The sequence below is a fragment of the Hypanus sabinus genome, chromosome 17 (genome assembly GCF_030144855.1).
Source record: "Hypanus sabinus isolate sHypSab1 chromosome 17, sHypSab1.hap1, whole genome shotgun sequence".
In the NCBI taxonomy this organism is placed as follows: Eukaryota; Metazoa; Chordata; class Chondrichthyes; order Myliobatiformes; family Dasyatidae; genus Hypanus; species Hypanus sabinus.
The window spans coordinates 61780001-61804533 of NC_082722.1; the positions used below are offsets into that span (position 1 = coordinate 61780001).

Here is a 24533-nt window from a genome sequence, read left to right on the forward strand (position 1 = left end):
CTGATCAGGAAACGTAATTGTTGCTTATATCGGTTGAGCAGATAAACTTTTATTTAAAAGTCACTGTTTTAAATAGCAGTTTTAAATGGTAGTTTCCATTTTCAAGTTCCAAGATAAGCAAAGTGTTGGTAGAAAAAATTTAGGCTGAAATGTAATCTCTATTTCTCTCCCACAGTTATACTTTCCTCAATTTGACACTGAAGCTGACCACAACATACAGATGTTGTCAAACCACATCTCATATTTTTTGCCATCAGATTGTTCAGTTTCATTCTTCCTGTTGACAACATGCAGTGCCTCAACTTTCAACTTAAAACTATAATTTGAGCTCTTGCACCATGTTAAACCTGACAGATTACCTTAAACATCATTTCCTTTCAGTTGAAAAGGATTAGCAGTCACTGCTAAAATTTATTTTGTCACAGATAAAACTAGTTATTTTAATTCTGCTACGAGATAGTTTAAACTGATGCAAACTGGATTTTTTCTCATGGATAGAAATCAAGTCCTCTGCAGAAGCAAAGTGAAAGGTTCTTGACCCGCCTCAGTTTTCACATATCTGCAAAATCTAACTGAATAAATATCGTTGCAATGAAAATATCAATAATGATACAACTGTGAAAACACTGATCTTGCAAAGTCATTCTGATTTTAATTATTTGCTGAAAAAAGACTTGCAATTAAGATTTTAAGTCCCATGAAAATATATCTTGTAGAAAATTTAGTATTGTGCTTTGTATTAACTAGAAAACACTCCCTAATGGCTAGCTCTATAATATGAACAAAACATTTAACTTCAGTTCACCATTAATACCCATTTCTTTTATGACGAGTGTTGCTGTCTGCTCTTTAGCTCATCTCTGGTGGAAGTATCGCCAATTCATTCGTTACCCCTTGATTCGATTATTCTCATGTACCACTGACTGGCCTTCCAAACTCTATTGTGTGTCCAAATGTGCACCCACCTACTCTGTGCATAGTGATCTGCATACATTCCCACTAATTTTAAAATGTCATCCTTGTTCTCAAATCCTCCACACTGTCATCCTTTTCTAAGTGGAATCACTTCAGGCCCTAGAAACCTGCACAAAATGGCCTCTTGACTAGTACAAAATAAAATTTTACTCCCTAAATATCTCTTCTTGACCAAGCTTTAGCCATCTATCATCTTATTTCCTTAAATCACCCATTGTCAAATTTTGGTTTGATAACAGTTCTGCAAAGTGGCTCAGGCCATTTTACGTAATTAATGACACAAAATAAATACGTACCACAGTTCAGTTTTATACCCTTGTTAAAAGTGCCCACAAATACATTGGAAAAAATTGAAAATAATAACTAGAACTGGTTTTTTATTCCTGTCAAATTTCAATAAGTTGCATGAAATTTAGTCATCAAGCTCAAATGAAATCTAAATATTTGGGCAATGGAAAAAATTGTAAATGATTAATTATCCATTCAGAGCAGGAAGTATTATTGACTTTCCTTTTCCTTGTGCTTTGAGTGCATATGCCAACCCCTATCCAATCTATCATTTCCCTCAGTTAAAGAAATCAGTCATGTTCTTTAATCTCATTAAGGTTTCAGGATGACAAAGATGAAAGCTGCATCTCTTATAGATTTCTTTCTTTAACTGTACATAACAATATTTGTAATACAACTGGAATATTGCCTAGAATAAAAATAACTACTCATGAAAAATATTCAATTTAAAAATACAGTATGTATTGACAGTCTATTCAGACTGAATTGCATCTAATATAGCATTAATAACCAATCCTAAAACCTTTTAATATTATAAGACTAATGTTTTTGTCCCTTCAGCCAACAAAACAAGAGATATGCCGCTGTGTCTATGTAATTAGGAACACATCCACGACAATAGTTAAATTTTTAATGTGAGAAAACAGCTGATGGAACAGTTGGCTCCAAGTCAAGTGTTGAGATTAGAAAATAAAATGCAAATGTTGGTTGCCTAGAGTCTTTTTAGAGTTTAAAGTTACACTGAAGCCAACAAAAGAGATGACTGGATGCAAAGCAGCCTCTTAGGATCAAAGAAGCACTACTTTTTTTGTATGTCCAGTCCAAATCAAGGTCTTGACCAGAAACATCAGCGGTCCATTTCTTTCCATATATGCTGCCTAACACACTGACTTAACTCCAGCAATTTTTTTTTATTGTTCCAGATCCTAGCTGTTGCAGTCTTTTGTGTCTCCATGGTTTCTACAGCATCTTATCTGACAGTAGTTGCAGCAAAGGGTAGAAAAAATAAGTTATTATGTGTGCTCAAATCTGGGTGGAGTTAAGGTAAATGAGATCTTCGAATTAACTTCCTCTTTGTCCCTAATGCACACATATCTCTTCGCTCTATGTGAAATATTGGGTGAACAGACTGGAAATAACCTTCATGCTGTGTATGTCAAACATGTGCCCTGACTGCTAGTGCGTTACAAATCCTCGGAATTTTCTCCATCCAGCACAGAATTCTTGCTGGACTTTTGGATTCAGCTGTCTGTAAGATGGCTTCTCTTTCCCCAATCCAATCGCCGAATGCCTCACATTTGTAGTTGATTAATTCCTTAGATTCTTGGTCATTCTCATCCAACTAGTCTTGTTTCCTTTCGGTGGAGAGACAAAGAGTCCCTTCACAGGAGACAAATATGGTTTTCAAGCTGTGGACACTGGCTGAAAGTCAACAGGCTGACTGTCTGAGAAGCGCTGCCTTTATAAAGTCCTTGAGAACTTTGATCTTCCTGCAACAATGTTTTGTTAAAGCTAATGTTCTGGGGTCAGGAAGGTGGATATAAAGGCATGGATTAGGTAGAAGTTGGTCTAGTCAAGGTGCTTATTATGGCATGGAGCTGGAATAAAGCTGAAGAGCCAAATAAGAAAGGGCACCTGATCCCTTAGTTCAATATCATCCCTGGACTCTTTGTAGAATCCAGCTGCAGAGCAGATGGTCAGATGTGGTAGCACTCAACCTCTTAATTTATCCCAACTTCAGGAAATATGTGAAACAGTAAACTGCGAGGTGTACATCACAGACAATTCTCAATTAAACTATGGACAAAAGGCTAATATATTTTAGACTAATTTTCATAAAATCCTTCAGGGAAATAAATCTACCATATTTAATTTGGCTTGAATCTGATCTATCCATTAATAAGGTTAACTTTCATTGCACCTTGACACTTTGATGTTCCCGAAGCAAAACAAGCCATTAGTCAGATGCCATGCATCAATCTATCTGTTCTGCAACTGGATTCATCAGGGTCTGGGGGCAGAACAGTAACTTACTTAAGAAAGTCCAGATACACCTTGTATCCACATTACAGCTTTATGCCAGGAACAGCCACCATGTCTTACAAAAAGAATAATTATATGTTGGTTCTTTAATGTTTGAGTAAAATATATATCTCATTAATACTTTAGCAAGCTTTTTCCAATTGTACTTTACTACGATATCTCTAACTACACCAAACATTTAAAAATTGTTGAGAATAAAGCATCAACTTTATTTGGCATATCCATTGACGTGTATTATGAATTTGCTGTGGTGTGCTGGCCACAGCACAACATGCAACAAAAAAAAGACATTCAATGAAGAATAAAGATTAAAAAAAAGTAAAGTTAGAGGTTAAAGGATGGATATAGAATAAAATGTGCACAAACACAAGTACCAGCATGTAATTACAATGTAAACAGCATTATAAAAAGTGATTTAAAGTGTCTACAGTGCATTGTTGTCACAGGGAAACTTTTATGATTAGATCAACTGCCTTGGGGAAGAAACTTTTAAGACGGTGTGACGTTTTTGCTTTAATAGCCTTATAGTGCTTTCCAGAAAGGAGCTTTAAAAGTCTATGAGGAGAGGTGAGCTGGGGATATCAGCCAAAGCTCACTCACCACTTAGATTCTGCTCCACCTGGTAGTATTCAGGGTTGGTGTGCTCAGTTAGCTTTGAGAAGAGCAATGACTCAGCTGATTCATTTTAGGAAAGTCCAAATTTGTTTATTCCATTATTCCATTCTCAATTGTTCCATTTTATTGTAGGTGAAAGCAGTCTTGCTTCACATTCCTACTTACGCTGAAAAGCTTAACATTTAAAATGTACCTTCCAATTCTTATAAATCACTCCTTGACAGTACTTGTCTGGATCTATTTTCCATACTGGAAAACAAAATGCTCACCACTCAACCTTCATCTTGCTATATTCTACAGCAGAAATTCTCAATTCCATTTCATCATAATTATGTATTGTATTCATGATTATATATACATAATCATCTAGATTATGTATTGCATTGAAGTGCTGCTGCTAAGTTGACATATTTTGCGTCACATGCCAGTGATGCTAAACATCATTCTGATTCCGAAAACCGCACAGAAAAGAACCAACCAACTACCAAGATGCATGTATGATCATATATCTAAATCCATAGTAAAAAAAAACTGAACCCAAGGTCACTTCAACATCATTTCTTTAAGGCCCCGGGTCCTATTCTGGGCTAGAATAAATGGAACTCCTTCATAACCCGGGGTCTGCCTGTACACACATTTTGTAAGATAACTCAGCATGAGTAAAGTTCAATATATATCAATATGAAATACATTATGCTCTTTAATTCCTGATTGACTGCAGCCTAATCTATTAAAGGTAGGAGGTAGGATTGTCATACCACATTTTCATATTAATCTAGCAAATGCAATGGCTTTACGAGTGAGATATTGTGTTACTTTATGTAGCTAAATCTTGCAACAAGTGTTAAATTAATTTTTCTACTACAGAGAAATTGCAATTGCTTAAGCCAACAAAATACAACTACTCAGTGAAAATACAACTACTCTGAACAAAAGGCCATTGACAGTTCAATTATTAAATTTGGAGTATTCTGACTGGATACAATTCTACGTGCAGCAAACAGTCATGATTTAAGGTCATGATATTTATCTTCTTTTGAAATTTATGATCAAATATTGGAGCAGGCACTGCAAGTACAATCTCAAAGTTGACAGTACATTTATTATTCAAGTATGTATACTATATATAACCTTGAGATTGGTCTCCTTACAGACAGCCACAAAACAAATAAACCCAATAGATCCCATTAAAAGTCTGTCAAACACACAAAGTGTAAAAAAAGAACAAATCATGCATCAGTAAAGTGTAAGCAAATAACATTCAGAACTAAAGTTCACGAAAGTGAGTTCACAGCCGCAAAGCCAGTCATCACTGCAGCTGGTCAAGGAGCCTGTTAGTTGCAGGCCACAGCCTCAATTCACCGCAGAGACAAGTAAACCTTGCCAAGCAGCAAGCTCAACACCAGCTTATCCCTTGACTGCGACTCTGACATCCCGACCTTTTCAAATTTGGCCTGGTGCTTAAATCAGCCATATCAGCTCGCTCCTCACACAGACCCAGGCCCTGCCCCTTCGATACACACTCGGGAGGGTCTCAGGATCCACTCTTCAGTAAGCTGCTTTTTAAATGATGAGGTGAATTGAGAATTGTACACAGCTATTCCCATTCATGACATCACTGAAAGACAAGAACTCCTGGGCAAATTCTCTTTAACAGTAAATGAAAAAATGAACAAAATAACAGAACTATCCCCATGACCGGGTGGGTTTCCTCCGAGTGCTCCGGTTTCCTCCCACATTCCAAAGACGGGCTGGTTGGTTGGTTAATTGGTATTGTAAATTGTTCTGTCATTAGGTCAAGGTTAAAATGGAGGTTGCTGGGCAGCCAGGCTCAAAGGGCCTGAAGGGCCTACTCTATGCTATGTCTCACTTAAAAAAAACATAAAATAAACTATGACATTTTGTAAGATATGCAATGTGTCTCTTACTGTACTGCATTGCTTGACACTTATAATTTGCAACCTTACCAAATTTATTACATAAATTGCTATATCATACAGTAAATTAATAAGCTTTGAAAAACTACACTACATTCTTTGATCATCTGAAGGACATCAGCTTTGATGAATGTCAGGAATTAAATATTAGAAGGAGATTTAGTACAAATTCTATCAAGACTTGGGGCTAAATAGGGAGGACAAGTTATATTAACTTGACTAATATATCATTGAGAATAGTACAACATACAAAATAATAGTGAAATCTAATATTTGTTTCTCCAAAACTTGTCAAATTAAACTATAAATGTTAAAACAAAGATTTTTTGATATAAATTTTATAGGAAGATCTATAAAAGTTGATAGATCTATCAATAAAGATCTAAGAAAAAAAACAGAAAATGGTTAAAAGGACAAAATAGCTCGTTTCTATTAATAAATTAATAATAAATTTAAGCTAAAAAATTCATCAAGCCCTATACCTTTTTCCAAGATTACACATCAATCCAGATATGCAGGCATTACCTAATATTACTTAAATTTGAAATTCTATGGCTTTCTGCTTGGTTCTCTAACATAAAAATTCAACCAAAAAACAAACAAAATTAGTTGAAAACACTTATAGTCAAAAAACCCAATCAAACATTGCATCCATTTCAGTATCATTAAATTGAAATAATATCAGACAACTTTTTATTTGAGATACTACCTATACAGTCGGCTCTCCTTATCTGCAGGGGATTGGTTCCAGGACCCTCCAGCAGATGCCAAAAAACGTGGATGATCAAGTGGCATAGTATTTGCATATAACCTGCACACATCCTTACGTATACTTTAAATCATCTCTAGATTACTTATAATGCCGCTTTGGCATCAGCCAGTCCCGATTCTCCCATGATCTTTCAGTTCTTGAGGCTGTAGCGCTTTACATAGCTATCCAACCATCCCTTACTAGCCTTAAACTCCTTCCTCTTGCTCACAACACAAGCAGCGAATGAATGAGACGTGAGGCGAACAATGCTCAACTTCTGGGTTTTCCTGATCCATGGGTCGTTGAGTCCACGCATGCGGAACCTGCGGATAGGGAGGGCCGAATGCACATATATTCATAAAAATATAATTTAATAAGTTACGTTTTCAGGTTGACTAATTATTTCATGTGCAGAGATCCAGAATATAATTAGACATCTCAGTAAATGACAGAAAACCATGATGCCCCATGGCAAGTCCCCGGTGTTTTTTTCCTGCAGTAGCATCTTGAATACCAGTGCGTATCTTGTTTCAACAGCATTCCCCATCTCAATCTCCCAATGTTGAAACGTGATGGAATTGCTCCATCAAGTGATTTAACATCCTCAAAGTATCTTATCATGAACAACTGATTAAAAAAAATGCCTTTTACTCCCTTCAAGCTCCTAGGTGTCAATATCTCGAAGGATTTATCCTGGACCGAGTGCCAAGATGCAACCATGAAGAAATCATATCGGTGTCTCTACTTTCTTAGAGGTTTAAGGAGATTCAAAGGGTTTGACAAACTTCTATAAACTTATAGTAGAAAGTATTCTGATTGGTTGGATCACAGTCAGATATGGAAACTGTAATGCACAGGAATGCGAGAGGTTACAGAGCAATGCGGTACAGCTCTCTCTCTCAGTGCGAACATTTGTAAGGGGGAATGTCTTAGGAAGGTAACATCTATCACTAAGGACATCTACCATCTGGATTACACCTTCTTCTCAGTGCTGCCATGAGGCAGAAGGTATAGAAGCCTGAAGACCCACACCTCAGGAACAGCTTCTTCCCCCACTGCCATCAAGTTCCTGAATGACCTGAAAAATCCTAGTACTACTCTATAGTGTATTTCACTCAACTAGCACTAATGATATTATGCTTATTTTATTTGGCTGTGGCATTATGAATAATTTATAGTAAAATATGTTTATGTCAATTTATGTTTTTTTCATAGTTGTGCTGCTGCGAAAAGCTCATTTTCATGGTATTTATACCTTGGGTATGCATGCCCATGACAATAAATCAGAATTTAATATTGTAATAATGATTGACACATTAATAATACTGATGAATATTGATTAGTCCATTCAAGGTGAACATATGTTCAAAGAAATATGTTTCTTCACTCGTTAGAATTTAGAATCATTCCTGTTGATAATTTGGATTAATACCATTAGAAAATTGTATGCACTAGCTAAAAACTGTTCTAAATATTTTACAAGGAAAGCTAAGCCAATTTTATGCAGTTGGATGATTTCCAAACACAAGGTCAAAGCCAGATGGAACGAATAAAACAGTGATTTTTGGTGTTAAATTACTCTTTCATTTTTTAATCATTATTCTGTGAAAAAATAATTGACAGAAAATGGTTGATTCAATCAAATTCACTTGCAATTTATTGACAATGAGAAGGCCAAAAGATCAAAGTCTACTTTTTTCGCTAGCAGGACAACCTAAACATGCCACTGGCTAACTAAAAACTACAACCTGCAGTACACTGTGTCGTTGTAATGGAGTTCCTATTTGCAAGACAAGCATCTTGCAACTGATGGGGTTGAGCTGCAGATATCTGCTAGGTTCGTGGGTCAAACTTTTTTTTGGATTGGTAGGGATGGTTTTTGGGAACATGGATGAGGGGATTGAGCGATCAAGGACATTAATGGAGAGTCAGAGAAGGGAGCTGGGGGTCGGTGTTCAGGACAGAGCACTCCTAGGCCAGAGGCCAGTGAATCCCCAAGGACAAAGATCCAAGATCTCAGGCATTTTTGGCGAGTCCTGAGGTCAAATCCCAGAGGTGAGCAAGTAGAGAAGCGAAGCCTGAGGTCAGCGAGACTGAGAAGGCCCCTAGGTTGGTAAGTCCGGAGGCAGCCTGTCCTGGGATTGGATGTGTGTGTGTGGTGGGTGGAAAAAGGGCATATTTTGCTGCTGCTGCTGTTAATTTTGCTGGCATTTATGTTGGCTGTTTGTCGTTCTGCTGAAACTTGTGTGCATGCAATGTTGGCACAGGACTGTGTAGCCACACTTGCAGGCTGCCCATCCACATCCTCAGGATGGGTTGGTTGTTCACGCAAACAATGCATTTCCCTGTATATTTTGATGCACATGAAATAAATACATCTAATTATTTAATGAAAATTTAAAAACTCTTATTTACACTCTTTACAATCAGCCTATTTCTTTATTTTGTAAAACATAGTCCGTTTCATGTTGCCCAGTGTATAAACTGTACTGCTTGCAAATCCAAGGCACAAGATTGAAAACAATGTTCAGTACCACAGCATTTTTGAACGATTTTGCTCACTACATATTTATTATCTGATTTGGTTCCTTTCCTTGCAATTAGTAAAGTGACTGTAGAATGAACCAATCTATTTTTTAAAAGCAAATTCACACCTGAAAGGTGATGAAAGAAAATTTATCAGAAACATAAAAAAGGGTGAATATTCAAAATAAAAACAAGGGTATGAGTGGAAAAGTTGGCAAGTGGGACAAAAATACACACAGTGGTACCTCCTGTACCTAATAACGGGACCACAGAGTGTACGTTTGTTGCAGTAGCCCTTCCACTTCAAGGTTCAACATGCTTATTCAGAGATGTTCTGCTGCATATCATTGTTGTAACACGTGTTTTTTTAAGTTACTGACACCTTCTTGTCAGCTTGAACCAGCCCAGCCATTCTCCTCTGACCTATCTCATTATCAAGGCATTTTCGTTCATTTTCATTTTTCAACCAATTTTCTGTAAACTCACGAGGCTGCTGTGCGTGAAAATCCCAGGTGACCAGAGGTTTCTGAGATACTCAAACTACCTGACCTGGCACCAACAATCATGCCGAGGTCAAAGTCACTTAGATCACATTTCTTCCCTATTCTGATGTTTGGTCTGGACAACTGAACCGCTTAACTATATCTGCTTGTTTTCATGTTTGGAGTTGCTGCCACATGATTGCTGCATTGACAAGCAGGTGTACAAGTGTACATAATAAGGTGGCCACTGAGCGTATATGCATGTGTTGGCTCATAACCACCTGACTGGCCTCCTCCTGCACTGCATAATTCAAATGGTCTCTATAGTAGAACTTGAACCAACATACCCCTGCCACCCAATTCAAAGCGGAGAGCATGACCCCTTTGGAGGACAGAGTTGACAAGTTAAGAAGTTGTATATGGACCTTTTCTCTTGAGTTTCCAGCTTTACAGCATCTCAATCCTGCACAGTACTTTCTATCTTCTGCTACAAATCATGTACTTTATCAACTTGTACATCTACAGAATATTTTCTTCTATTATTGTGCTAATATTTTATGTGCTGCATGTGATGTGTGTATTGTGTTTTGCACCTTGGTCCTTGAGGAATATTGCTTCAATTTGCTGTATATATGTATACAGTTGAATGAAAATAAACTTTATTTATTTATTACATTTTTAGAAAATTACAAAGAATAAATGTAATGAAAAAAAAAGAAAAATAATATTGATCCTCCCCCCTCCCCTTAACCCTTATCTAAAGAAAGAAAAAAAAGAAAGAAAGAAGGAAGAAAAAAGATTGCCTGGATATCGGAGGGTCCCCACATGCTCCATGGAGTTCAAAATAATTTTAATATTTATTTTTACTTTCCCCAATTACTTTACAATTTTATCTTCAAAGGACCTATATATTTAATCCCATCTTTTGTATGTATGGGAGCCAAATTTTCAAAAATATATCATATTCATTTCTTAGATTATACGTAATTTTTTCAAGTGGAATACAACTTCAGGAATACAACTATATATTTCATTATTCCAACGATCCATAGTTAAATATAAATCAGATTTCCAAGTAACTGCGATAACTTTTTTAGCTACTGCCAATGCAATTTTTATAAATTTTTTATAAATAAAAAATATCAAACAACACTCTTTTCTGTTATTTTCAATTAAAGGCTTATTTACGAGAAAAGCTGGGTCAAACAATGTTAATACCAAAACCTAGTGAAATAGAAATATTAATTCAAAAAGGAAAAATTAAAAAATTTACATCTTGTATGTACAATTTGATTCAAGAACAGACAATTGAATCTGGAATTCATAAATCAAGACAAAAACGGGAATCTGATTTGAATGTTAAAATTGATGGAAAAAGTTGGTCAAGATTATGTTCTGATAGTATGATAAATACAATAAATGTTCGACTTAGATTAATAAAATATAATTTTTTACATCAATTATATATAACACAACAGAAAATAAATAGATTAAATTCAAATATGTCTGACTAATGTTTTCGATGTAATCAAGATATTGGTACTTTTTTTACATTCTACCTGGTCTTGTTTTAAAATTCAACCATTTTGGATAAATTTAAGACTTTTATTGGAACAAATTACTGGAGTACAACTCCCACATAGTCCAATGTTATTTTTATTAGGAGATATTGAAGGGAAAATACCGAAACTTAAATTGAATAATTATCAGAAAAAATTTATAAAAATGAAACTAAACTTGAACATGAAAATCTACAAGCAGGACTACCTGAGAGAACATACTGATTCAGCACAACCAAACTACAACTGCAAGAAACAGTTTGTGAACCATTTATACTTACATGGTCTACTACATTAATTACTCATAAAATGTGGTCTGAACTTCATCTAAGTCTCAACAAGAGACAAACACAATCTTCCCTAAACAACTGTACTACTTCTCATCAATCCTGAGTACATCATTTACACAATCACAGTCCAGGTTCAAGGGTAATGCCTTCTACAAACGCTTTTTGGAGTCAGATGCTGCAATCAATGAGATACTTGAGGTGTGGGTTGTAGAGGTGCCCTATTCTATAAAAAAGACACACAGTCAAGTTACTGACAGAGCCTGCTCTTCTCAAGAAAGATCTGTTTGGGGGGGGAGGAGGGGAGGATAAGTTTTGCTGGTGAAAGGGGTGGAGGGGGATCGTTGCCTTGCTGCTGCTTGTATGTGGGGGGGGGGAAGCTTTGGGGTTCTAACATTTTAACTCATTCATTCTTCGGGGCACTTCTCTGTTTTCATGGATGTTTGCAAAGAAAAAGAATTTCAGGATGCATATTGTTTGCATTTCTCTGATATTAAATGTACCTATTGAATTGCAGAGTGTTTACAAACTTTTTCTTGCAACTGTATTTTCTTCCTAACTTAACTCCATCCTTTCTTCCCTGATCAAGTCCCCACTCAGATCAATAACACCTGTGTCAGTTCGATCTTAATAGATTACTGTTCACTTGGTTATAATTATTTCTGGAATTGGATTATGGAAAAAATCTAAAAGCTTTATAGTCATTACAGGTAAATTACAAAAATATTGCATGGAAAAATCATGCCAAACATTATATCGTACGAACATGAAGATGTAAAATCTTTTGCAATACACACAAAATGCTGCAGGAACTCAGCAAGTCAGGCAATATCTATGAAAAGGAGTAAACAGTAGATCTCTTGGGCCGAGGACTTCCATCCGTCATGCTGCAGGGTCTCAGCCTGAAATGTCTGCTATTTATTCCCCTCCACTGCATGATACCTGACTTGTTGAGTTCCTCCAACATTTTCTATGTGCTGCTCAAGATTTCCAGCATCAGCATTTCTTGCATGATAACAATAGCTATACTATACAAACAACAGTTTCTCAGCTGTTTGTGTAACATAGCTATTATCATTTAACTAAATGATTACTAAAATTGCATCACTCTTACACTATGCTTCAAAAGCCATACATCCTGCTTATATGATAGTCTAAACCCATCTGTAATATAGCTTCAATGAATCTCAACAGACAAATTTAAATTCCTAAAAGCAATCATTTATGATTGTACTGCAAATAGTTATCACTATTCAGTGCCCAAAATTATGTTGTGATAGAACTTTAATGTAAAAGAGCAATTAGAGCATCAAGCCATGAGTGTTTTATAAATGCCACCTACAGAGAATTACAACCTACACCGAAATTACTTTATAAAAAAGAGCCACTCTTCCCAACCAAAGTTTAAAGTTCGAAGTATATTTATCATCAAAGAACATATATGACACCATTTACAACCCTGAAATTCATTTTATTGTCGGCATACTCAATAAATCCAATAACCATAAAAAAATCATTGAAAGACTACATCAACAGGGTGGATAACCAGTGTGCAAAAGACAACAAACTGTGAAAATACAAAAGAAAGAGAAAGAAGAAAAAACATTGAACCAGCTTCTATGATGGGCATCCTCCACATGGTCAATATATCTCATTTGAAGTGCTCATGATTTTCTGATACACCTTTACCTTCTACACTTTCAACCATCCAGCAGCCATCTAATTCTGCAATGTTGAAACAGTTTTGCCTCCAATCATCAGCACTAGTGATAAACCACAGCATCAGAAGTATATTAGCTTGTCTTTGGCTCTATCACTGATATTCCTACAACTATATCTCTTTATTCTAAATCATTAATAAATAAAAAGTGTCTTTATCTTTTTCTACGCATTTCAAATTCTGCATTCAGTATCCAAGTGAAATTTTCAAAATCATATGGCAATATTTTAATTCTGGATTATATGCTAATGTTTTGTTTTAACCATAACATGTCAAGCCATTCTAGATCAGTATTTCATTCAGGTCTGAATTAACACTGGTGTCCTGGTCTTGATTAATATTTGTTACTTGGTATTTCTCCCTAAAACAGATCAATAACAAGTTTCAGACGGCTACATTTGCAATGGTGATTGGGTAAGGACAGTAATAAAAAACAGCCCATCATGAAATCGGACAAAGTTATGAGGAACATAAAAATGACAGAACTTCAAATGTCCTTGGTGAGCAAAGTCAAAGGAAAACTCAAGGACAAACAGAGGGAATGTATGCCTGGAGCCAGAGGAAGTGACTAAACTACAAAAGGAGTGCTAACCATCAGTATTCATCATTGAAAAGGACATGGAGGAGAGTGAAATTAGGGAGAAGTATGCTGATATTGAAAGCAAGGAGGGCATGTTATTGGGACTCGTGAAGAGCTGGATAGGATCTTCCCAGATTATTGAGAGGTGAGAAAGGAGATTGCTGCATCCTTAACAACGATCGGTGTATCTTCATTAGCCACTGACGAGGTTGGAGAGGATTAGAGATTAGCAAATGTTGTTTCTTAAAGACAAGTCAGAAAATTATAAACCGATCTGCCTTACTTCAGTGGTATGGAAAATGTATATACTGAATATGCAGTTGGGTGAAGTTTGGGTTGTTTGAGGGGATGACAACGTTAATGAAGGTAGAGCAGTTAAATGTTCTATATATGTTGTTCCTTTTCGCTCCTTGTGGTGCATCAGGCAGCATTTTTTTTCTGTTTCTGTAGCATTTGACTGCTTTATACAAGGGCGAGTTGCTAGCTCAATGCTCAACCAAGCACGGATAGAAAGTGAGTGACCAGGTTTGAACTCAGGACCATTTGCCTTGAAGTCCGATGCTGATGCCACTACACCACTGGCTGGTTAGTTAGATGTTGTATATATGGACTTTAGTAAAGTTTTCTGCAAGGTTCCTCATGGTAAGCTGATCCAGAACTTTAGGGCACATGAGATCCACAGCGATTTGGTAGATTGGACAAGCAAGTTTTGAATCCAGAAGGTAGTGGTGGAAAGGTGTTACTCTGTCTGTAAGTGTGTTGTTCCTCAAGGATGAGAGGATGAATTCTCTGTTGTCAGTAACACTTGGATGAAAACAAAGGTAAGCTGATTGTTAAGTTTGCAGATGACACGAAAATTGACAGTTTTGAATAATGAAGTAAGTTGTCAAAGGATTCAGCAGGTTATACACCAGCTGACAATGTGAGCAAAGAAAGGATAATTGGAATTCAATCTGAACAAGTGTGAAGTATTACACTTTGGGAGGTTCAATGAGATTTACAGGAAGGTGGTTCCTGCTCAGCTTTGCTGCCTGCCACACTTCCTACAGTGCCCTTAGGTCAGCTGCAGGGTCATCAGCCAGAGACCACCATTCATCGATGTTTCGCTGCCTTAGCGCTGGTACATCTCCTGGTGACGGAGCAATGACAGGGACATCTCCCTCCAATTACTGTACTTCCTGTTCAGCCACAGCCAAAGTCTGCCTTTTTCTCCCTCTTCAGCCATCTCTCCAGTGGCCTTCCTGAACCTCGCTCCAGTCACTGCCATTTCATGGAGTAACCTTGTCAACAAAGTGCCAGCATCCTACCTCCACAGGGTAGATAATGGTCCTCCAGCCAACTTCCTTACACTCAGCTGCCAGGTCTGAGTACTTTAGACTCTTATGCTCGTGGGCAACTTCCACTCCTTCCTCCAGTCAAATGGACCCCTGAAAGTGGCGGCACAAGTAGTCAGGGTAATAGAGATGGCAGTGAACATAATTCAGCATCAGATGGGCACTGAGTATAAAGATCAGGAAGCCATGTTGCAGCTGTAGAAAACTTCATGTGCCCACATTTAGAATGTTTTGTATAGTTCTGCTACCACTATTGGATCCAACTGTTTAATTGATGTTTTCTTTGCAGTTTAACAATTGTTTGCTTGTATTTTACATAATTGTTTATATAACTTCCTAATGGTCATAATATGTATATGCCAGTTCAGTGTGTTTTCCTGGTTGCTGTAGAAACTATGATTCTGGAAGTTTCTCTTGATACTGAATAATTTGAATAATTATCTCATTGGTTAACTCGTATCTAAAAATTGGAACGGAATTTTCCTTATCTGTGGGCATAAAAGCACTGTACTGCAAGGCACTTTTGTTGCAAACCATAAAAATAGCGATATTTACATGAACTCTACTATGCAAAATGAAGAAAACCAGGTAACCAGCTACAATTTAACTTTAATTACCATTAAAGACAAATACCAACTATTACTTCAACCTACAAATAATAATTTTTGAAGCCTTGAGACTCCAAGAACAACAACAGCTTCTATCCACTTCTGTGTACCTTACAACTTGCAATTTCAAACTGACAAATTATTTAAATAAATATAATCAAGTTAGTGAAAAATATATCAGTAACTAAAGTATTGTCAGCAGTAACTGGATTTGACATGAACATAAAATTCTGGAATTTTATGAGAATTGTGCCACAAAAGATCAGCTGAATTGAAATAAAATTCATAGCTGTACATCCTCTTTTGAAGATCAACTAGACAAATGCAAAGGCATTTCAATAGCTTACAAAAAAGCTTGGCTTCTTTTGGATACTCAGCTGCCAACACTATTTAAATTAAATAAGCAAATTTTCATCATATTTAATTATGTTAACTGGCAGAAGAGAACTTCTGTTAGATCAACACAGGTAGATGGGGCTACTTACAATCAAAAGCAAAATTTTGTAGGTAAAACTGACCTAAATCTAATTTAACAAAAAGTTTGTGCAAAGTAACTTTATAAATCTGCAATGAATTTAAACGCCGGCAATAAACTGTGGGTGTGGTTACAGAAATATTTATTAACTTGGAGTTGAGTCAAAGTGGGTGATAAGCATATCTTCTGATATTTTTCTCATTTATTATTTCCATTCTTTCACATATTAATGCATCTTGCTTATGACATACCGAACAGTTTGTCTTTGGGATGAAAGAAGACTGTGGTACCAGGGGAAACCACCCTTAAGAGTCACAGGGGTACCATGCAAACACATTCTATACAGGGGATGTCAGAATTGAACCTACATTTTTGGAACTGTGAAGCACAGGCAACATTTGCTGTCCTATAGTATTGTCAAATCTTAAATGTGTCAAATAATTATCTAAAACTTACAGCTTCTTAAATCCTTTTACCATCATACAATCATATGGTGAGAAAAATTATTTAGTACTTATGACCTCAGAGTATCTAAGAGAACTTAACAGTTGATAAAGTACTTGGTAAAATACTGTCAGAGTAAGGAAGCACAGGAGCCAACATTCACTCAGCATGGTTTCAGAACAGCAAATAGAGACCAATATCAAACTGCTCATCTGAAAGATAGCATATTCATCTGGCTTGATAGAACAGCAAGGTTCCAAGGCATTTGTGTGGAGTAGACCTTGACCCTGTGATTTTCTGACTCACAGGGAGCACCCAGTAAGCCAAGAATGACTTTGAGCCAACACATAGCAGCTCCACAACCATGCTTATAAAGTCTTCACAAAATGAAATTAGTCTATACAAGACCAACATTAAATGTCTCACTTCAACCTGGCCATACAACAATCATCTAAGAATTACTGAATAAAAAGGTCCTTTTACATAAATTTATCATTCTGTTGACTGGAGAATTCCCATTCAGGCTTTACACAACAGCAGAGATTCTCATGATTAAAAAACATCACAACATGAAGATCCCAGAAACCTTTATCAAGATAGGAACATGTTTCATAAAATTACTCCCTGTTTTAACGTGTGTAGTTCCTGTGGTTTAATTCTGAATATATCACAAGTTACCTTTATTGACATAGAAACCTATAGGTCCTGCATGAATGAACCAACTGCGAATGTGCTCCTTTAAATCACGAAGAGTAGAGTGTGTTTTTGTCCTTGAAGTGCAAAATGTATACCGCATGATGCTGAGGAGTTCATCAAAAATCAAGTATAATTTATGAAATCAATTTTATTTCTCTTCCTCTTTTCCTGTTTCATTGTTCCTTGGCTGTGGACTTCTAAAGTACATGAATAACCATTCAGTGCAACATCAAATACTCAACAGGAAAAGGATTTTAAGTGTCTTGTTAGCAACTGGTAAAAAATGAAGAAACTGAATTCAAAATATCGAATAAAGTTTTTCCTTCGACTGCAGTTACCGACTCCGTGTCGTAATTTTAGCGCTGTTTGTAGCACACCGCTACAGTGGCACCATTTTGGAATAAAAGCAATTTCATTTTTGTTTTAATCTCACTGTAGGTATTATCAGGGGAGTCATCCATTCACACCACATCTCCACTTCCTTATTTAGGTTTCTGTGTGCAGCAGGGACAATGTGAAGTTTCCCATTTCTAGTTTGATAATCACATTATTGATGAAAAGAAGCAATCCAGTGGAATTTCTGCCAATGGTTCCTTGGGTGCACTACGCATATGGCTCTCAAGACTGAAAGAAGCAAAGTCCCAAGTGGGAAAGACCAGATTCCTTCAAGCAGCTGGTCACATTGATCAGCTATTGTCAACTGATAAAAGTGGTATATACATTTTAGAAACATTCTTTCCTGCTCAGACAAAATGGCTGGCCAAGTCTTTCTTTCTTGTGATTTATAACTTGGCACCAGGAATGCCATTGACATCAAGTACAGAAGTAGCCATCACAAACCAAGTTCTACTGTCCCATTATTGAGCCAAATTAATGGACTTGCATATATTAATTTATTCATTGAGATACAGCACAGAATAGACCCTTCTGGCCCTTCGAGCTATACCGCAGAGCAATTCCCCTGATTTAACCCTAGACTAATTATGGGACTATTTACAATGATCAATTAACCTACTAACTTGTACACCTTTGGAATGTGGAAGAAACCAGAGCACCTGGAGATAACCCATCCATTCCACAGGGAGGATATAAAGACTCCTTGCAGATGACACTGGAATTAACTCTGATGCCCTGAGCTAAAATAGCATCAGACTAACTGCTATATTACCATGGCGCCCAAATAAGATTCATATCCAGAAGATAACTAAATGACATATCGTTGAGAAATGATGTGAAATGAATAAGCTTTTTTGAGTACCAATTCTGAACCCTATATCACTTATCCTGTGGTAGGTTACAGATGACTTTGAAACCCAAATAGGCTTTTTAGTACCTTCATGAACAGGTTTAAAAACTTAACTACGAAATAACAAACACTTTCAAACAAAACACATGAACAACTTAACAGAGGTAACACACATGAAGTGGTGGAGAAACTCAGGTCAGGAACATCTATGGAAATGAATGAACAGTCAATCTTTTGGGCTAGACCAGGGGTCGGCAACCATTACCACTGAAAGAGCCATATGGACCCATTTCCCACAGAAGAGAAAACACTGGGAGCCACAAAACCCGTTTGACATTTAAAATGAAATAACACTGCATACAACGGTTTTTTTTGCCTTTATGCTATGTATAAACAAACTATAATGTGTTGCATTTATGAAATTGATGAACTGCAGAGAAAACGAAATTACATTTCTGCATGCAACAAAAACATTTTGAACTCCGAAAAAAAGACGTTGGGTTGAAGGTTACTCCATAGTTAGCCTACCTTCGATCGAAAAATTAAAAGAAATCGCGCACTGGCGGGTGTCAGGGATTGGCAGTGGTGACGTATATTAGTAGCGATAAAAAACACGTTGTGGCGGTGTGCTACACGCAGCGCTAAAATAACGACACTGCAGTCAAAGATAACTTTATTCAAACTAAACAGCCTTGCTTTAAAGCCTCCCTCAACCCACCCCCCCGTGGGCGCGGATGCTCCAAAAGACACGTACTCACAAACCCCCGTAGGCTATCTCCCTTAGCCGGAACGGTGGCTAATTGAGAGCTGGTTCGGATGTGCCAGGAAATGGGGTCGCCACGTTTTATTTAGATTGTACAAGACCACCATAATCTTCAAATTTCGAATTACATTTCAAAAACTAACAAACCACGGGGAGCTGCAGCACAGAGATGAAAGAGTCGCACGCGGCTCCAGAGCTGCGGGTTGCCAACCCCTGGGCTAGACTCTTCATCGGTACTGGGAAGAAGGGGGAAAGATGGCAAAATAAACTGATAGTGGGAGGGAAGGAGGACAAGCAGACCCCTTGCTTTATGCTATTGGTCCCGGACATAAATAAGTGTAGGAACCTCTGAGCCAGAAGGTGATAGATGAAGCCAGGTGGTTGGGGGAAGTGGGGGGGGGGGGGGGAGAGGAGGAATGAAGCACGAGGCTCAAAGGTGATAGGTGGAAAATGCAAACGGCTGGAGCTGAAAGTCAAGTAGAATGAGATGGTGTCAAAGACAAGTTCCCAGGAAGGATTTGTGGCTATGGTAGGGAGTCTGGGTGGGCACATGGTTGAAGAGTCAGAAGGCAACAGAGATCAGAGGGAGAGCAGTGAGAGAGGTTCTCAACAAACTCATGAAGATTACTTTCTTTTATTTGGCTTGGACCTAACTCAACCTTTTAAAAAATAATAATATATTGATTTTTTTTCTAGCACTGGAAGTGATGCATATTGTGTACCAAATATATTCATTTCAATCAAGTTTAATGGAGGATGATCACAAAATAGTTGAAAGAATCAAAGAGATCATATCAAAGCTTGCCATTATCAAACCACTTTTTATCTTTTAATAAATTGTTTATTTTCAACCAATACATATAGTGGCATGCAAAAGTTTGGGCACCCCTGGTCAAAATTTCTAAAAACTGTGAATAGCTAAGCCAGTAAAAGATGACCTGATTTCCAAAAGGCATAAAGTTAAAGATGACACATTTCTTTAATATTTTAAGCAAGATAACTTCTTTTATTTCCATCTTTTACCATTTCAAAATAACAAAAAGGGGAAAGAGCCCGAAGCAACTTGGGTACCCTGTATGGTCAGTACTTAGTAACACCCCCTTTGGCAAGTATCACAGCTTGTAGACACTTTCTGTAGCTAGCTAAGAGTCTCAATTCTTGTTTCAGGGGTTTTCATCCATTCTTCCTTGCAAAGGCTTCTAGTTCTGTGAGATTCTTGGGCCGTCTTGCAAACACTGCTCTTTTGCAGCCTATCCACAGATTTTCGATGATGTTTAGGTCAGTGGACTGTGAGGGCCATGGCAAAACCTTCAGCTTGTGCCATTGTGAATTTTGAGGTGTGTTTAGAATCAATATCCTGTTGTAGAATCTATCATCTTTTCATCTTCAGCTTTTTTTTTATACAGACAGTGTGAAGTTTGCTTCCAGAATTTGCTGGTATTTAATTGAATTCGTTCTTCCCTCTACCAGTGAAATGTTCCTCGTGCCACTGGCTGCAACACAAGCCCAAAGCATGATCGATCCACCCTGTGCTTAACAGTTGGAGAGGAGCTCTTTTCATGAAATTCTGCACCCTTTTATTTTCAAACATACTTTTGCTCATTGCAGCCAAAAAGTTCTATTTTAACTTCATCAGTCCACAGGACTTGTTACCAAAATGCATCAGGCATGTTTAGATGTTCCTTTGCAAACTTCAGATGCTGAATTTTGTGGTGGGGATGCAGGAAAGGTTTTCTTCTGATGACTCTTTCATGAAGGTCATATTTGTGCAGGTGTCGCTGCACAGTAGAACAATGAGTGCACCACCATTCCGGAGTCTGCTAAACCTTTTGCAGTCAAAAGGGGATTTTAATTTGCCTTTCTAGCAATCCTATGAGCAGTTCCTCAGAAAATGTTCTTGGTCTTCCAGACCTCAACTTGACCTCCACTGTTCCTGTTAACTGCCATTTCTTAACTACATTACGAACTGAGGAAACGGCTACCTGAAAACGCTTTGCTATCTTCTTACAGCCTTCTCCTTCTTTGTGGGCATCATTTATTTTAATTTTCAAAGTACTAGGCAGCTGCTTAGAGGAGCCCATGGCTGCTGATTGTTGGGACAAGGTTTGAGGAGTCAGGGTATTTATAAAGCTTGTATCACCTGGCCTTTCCTAACGATGCCTGTGAACAAGCCATAGCCCGAACAAGCTAATTAAGGTGTGAGATCTTGGTGAAAGTTATCTGAGAGTTCAAATTTCTTGGGGTGCCCAAACATTTGCATGGTGCTCCTTTCCTTTTTCACACTTTAAAATTGTGCAAAACAAAAATTATACACTAATCTTGCTTAAAATGTTGACAAGAATGTTTCATCTTTAACTTTATGACTTTTGGAGATCAGTTCATCTTCTCACTTAACTATTCACAGTAACAGAAATTCCGAACAGGGTTGCCCAAACTTTTGCATGCCACTGTAAATTATTAAATTTACTGACATAGAGGAAGGTCATTTTGGTTGTCAAGTCTGGTCACGCAAAGGAAATCTGAAGTTGCAAGCCCCTCTCTTATTTCTTTGTGAACTCACAATTTATTTTCACATGCCTACAATGCTTCCTTCATTCCTTTTGTTCTGGCCAGTAAAAGATAGTTTACCTAGGCAATTATTCTGTTAGAGGCAAAAGATTAAAATTCTAATTTCTATCAGGATCACCATTCGTTAGCTTGGTATTTATAGCCTAAAGATTAGTTTCCTTTGTAATGTCGCTGCACCTCAAGAGAGATGAAGCCTATGGAAAGCTGAACAATATATCTACAGCTCCAATGGAACAAAATAAAATTCTTGTATGAAGCTGAAGCTGTAAATTCTATAGTATCTCTATAGCAAGTATCTCTCTTAAATTCATTTCTCAGGATACAGGCTTTCCAGTTGAGAATGGGATTTTGTACCCATTGCTGTTGTGAGTCACCTTCTTGAGCCATTTTATCCTTCCCACACAAGTACTCCCACATAGGGAGTTCCAGGATTTAAATGCCATACTGAAAGAACAAATGGTGACCCCAGGACCTTGATAGTGAGAAAACAGCAATGGTAACATCTCTGCATTCAAAGCTGAATGGTCAGAATCCCTTTTCAGATATGATCTTTGCCTTGCTGGTTTATCTTGCAGGTATTATTTGCCATATAAATGTTCATGCCTGACTGTTGCTTGCTTTACCAGAGATGATGTTCAGTTCATTTTGAGGAATGGCAAATGGAATTGAAGATTGTGCAGTAATCAGTGAACATTATTACTTCATTGACAAAACAGTAGTGTATGAGATACACACCTATGGATCTCTGCATTGATATCCAGCGGCTGGTATGATTAACCTCCAAGAACCAGACTCATCTTCTTTTGGGTAATAAATGGCTTAAACCAATTGAGTGTTTATCCCCAAGGACTTAATTTTGCTAAGGCTCCTTGCTGTAAAATGCTCCACTGAAGTCACTCTTAACTATTGAGAAATTAGACACCAACAATATAGGCAAATTACACAGATGGACTCAAGAAAAAAAAAAATTGACAGATTTTGAAACAACATGAATTAAAGTGGATATTGGGAATGGGTGATCTATAAAAATAATCAATTAGTTTTATTCAAGTGTTATTTTATAATACAGTAACATTTAAAGGGCCATTTTACTTTGAGATTGATATGCAGGTGCTAAAAAGAGTCATGTGAGCATCTTTATTATAGTTTATGTACATTATCCAAACCCTCTCGTTACATCATAATGACATGACCATGATCAAATTTGTTAAGTAACTTTGACACTAAAAATAATACCATGTCTTTCCTTTTCTTAGCAATCTGACTAGAGACCAACATTCCAAAACTACCCTGAAATAAAAGTGGACTTGATACTGAAAGATATACATCAGTAATTCATACACACCGTATCCGTTTGACTAGTGCACGAATCCAACTGAGCACTGCCTTTTCCTGGCATCAAACTTCAGGTTGATAGATAGTTTATTGATTCCAAAGGAAATTACAGTGTCACAGTAGCATTACAAGTGTAAATATAAAATTATTAGAAGTGAAGAATGAAAGAATAAAAAATAAGTTACCTCGATCAGTCTAACCCCTCGGGGGGGGTGGGTTATCACTTTCCCGCTATAGGTTGACTCATTATTGAACCTAATGGCCGACGTTATAGTGCTCTTTGGAGCAGTGCAGTTGTCTTGGCTTATCATTAAAAGTTCAGCCAAGGTGGCATGAAGAGGGTGAGAAACATTGTCTAGAATTGCCAGGATTTTCTGTAGGGTCCTTTGTTCTATCCCAACCTCCAGCATGTCCAGTTTGACTTCTGTAACATAGCTAGCCTTTCTAATCGATTTATTGAGCCTGTTGGCATCATCTGTGTTTATGTAATTCCCCCAGCACACCACTACATAGAAGATTGTACTGGCGACAACAGACTGGTGGAACATGTGAAGGAGAGGCCTGTGTACTTCAAAGGACCTCAGTGTCCTCAGGAAATAGAGGCAACTCTGTCCCTTCCTGTACACAGCCTCCATGTTAGTGCTTCACTCAAGGTGCACTCCCAGGTACTTGTTTGTCCTCACCACATCCACTTTCTCACTATCAAAAGTAACGGGGAGCAGTGCAGGTTTAGTCTTCCTAAAGTCTATCACCATCTCCTTTGCCTTACTGATGTTTCAGCTTGCACCATTTGACAAAGTCCTCCACCAGGGCCCTGTATTCATCCTCTTAGCCTCCCTTTATACACCCAACTATTGCTGAGTCATCAGAGAATTTCTGCAGGTGACATGACTTAGTGTTTTATCTAGATTCCGAGGTATACAGGTTAAACAAGAAGGGAGCCAATACAGTTCACTGTGAGGCTCCAGTGCTGCTTCTAGCCATGTCTGACCCACAGCTCTGAAGCCACACAGACCTGCCTGTCAGGTAGTCTATTATCTAGTATACAATGGAAGTGCCGATTCGCATTGAATGGAGCCTTCCCCCAGCAATGACGGCCAAATGGTATTCAAGGCACTTGAGAAATCAAAAAACTTGATCCTCACAGTGCAACCCTGCTTATTTAAATGGGAGTAGTCTCTGTAAGGGAGTGCTCCTGTGTGACAGGTTCAGTAAAGCAAGCTTCAACATATTTGTCTTTGTCTTTACAGGTTCACAAGGCAGTAGAAACTAACCAATTAAATACTGCACCTCCTAAAACA

At 37.5% G+C, this 24533-nt stretch overlaps 1 protein-coding gene across 4 annotated transcripts in view; it reads right to left on the bottom strand.

The window, feature by feature from the left end:
* zdhhc7 (zinc finger DHHC-type palmitoyltransferase 7) overlaps positions 1-24533 on the bottom strand; it is a 63053-nt gene that overhangs the window by 34082 nt on the left and 4438 nt on the right. The window contains exon 2 of one of the 4 annotated variants that reach the window (XM_059993181.1): positions 15071-15190. The exons of 2 other annotated variants lie outside the window; for them this stretch is intronic. The gene's annotated coding sequence lies outside the window, so the exon portion shown is untranslated. Of the gene's footprint in view, positions 1-6567; positions 6631-15070; positions 15191-24533 lie in introns of those variants that run through there. One more of the 4 variants, XM_059993182.1, reaches the window with a different exon arrangement.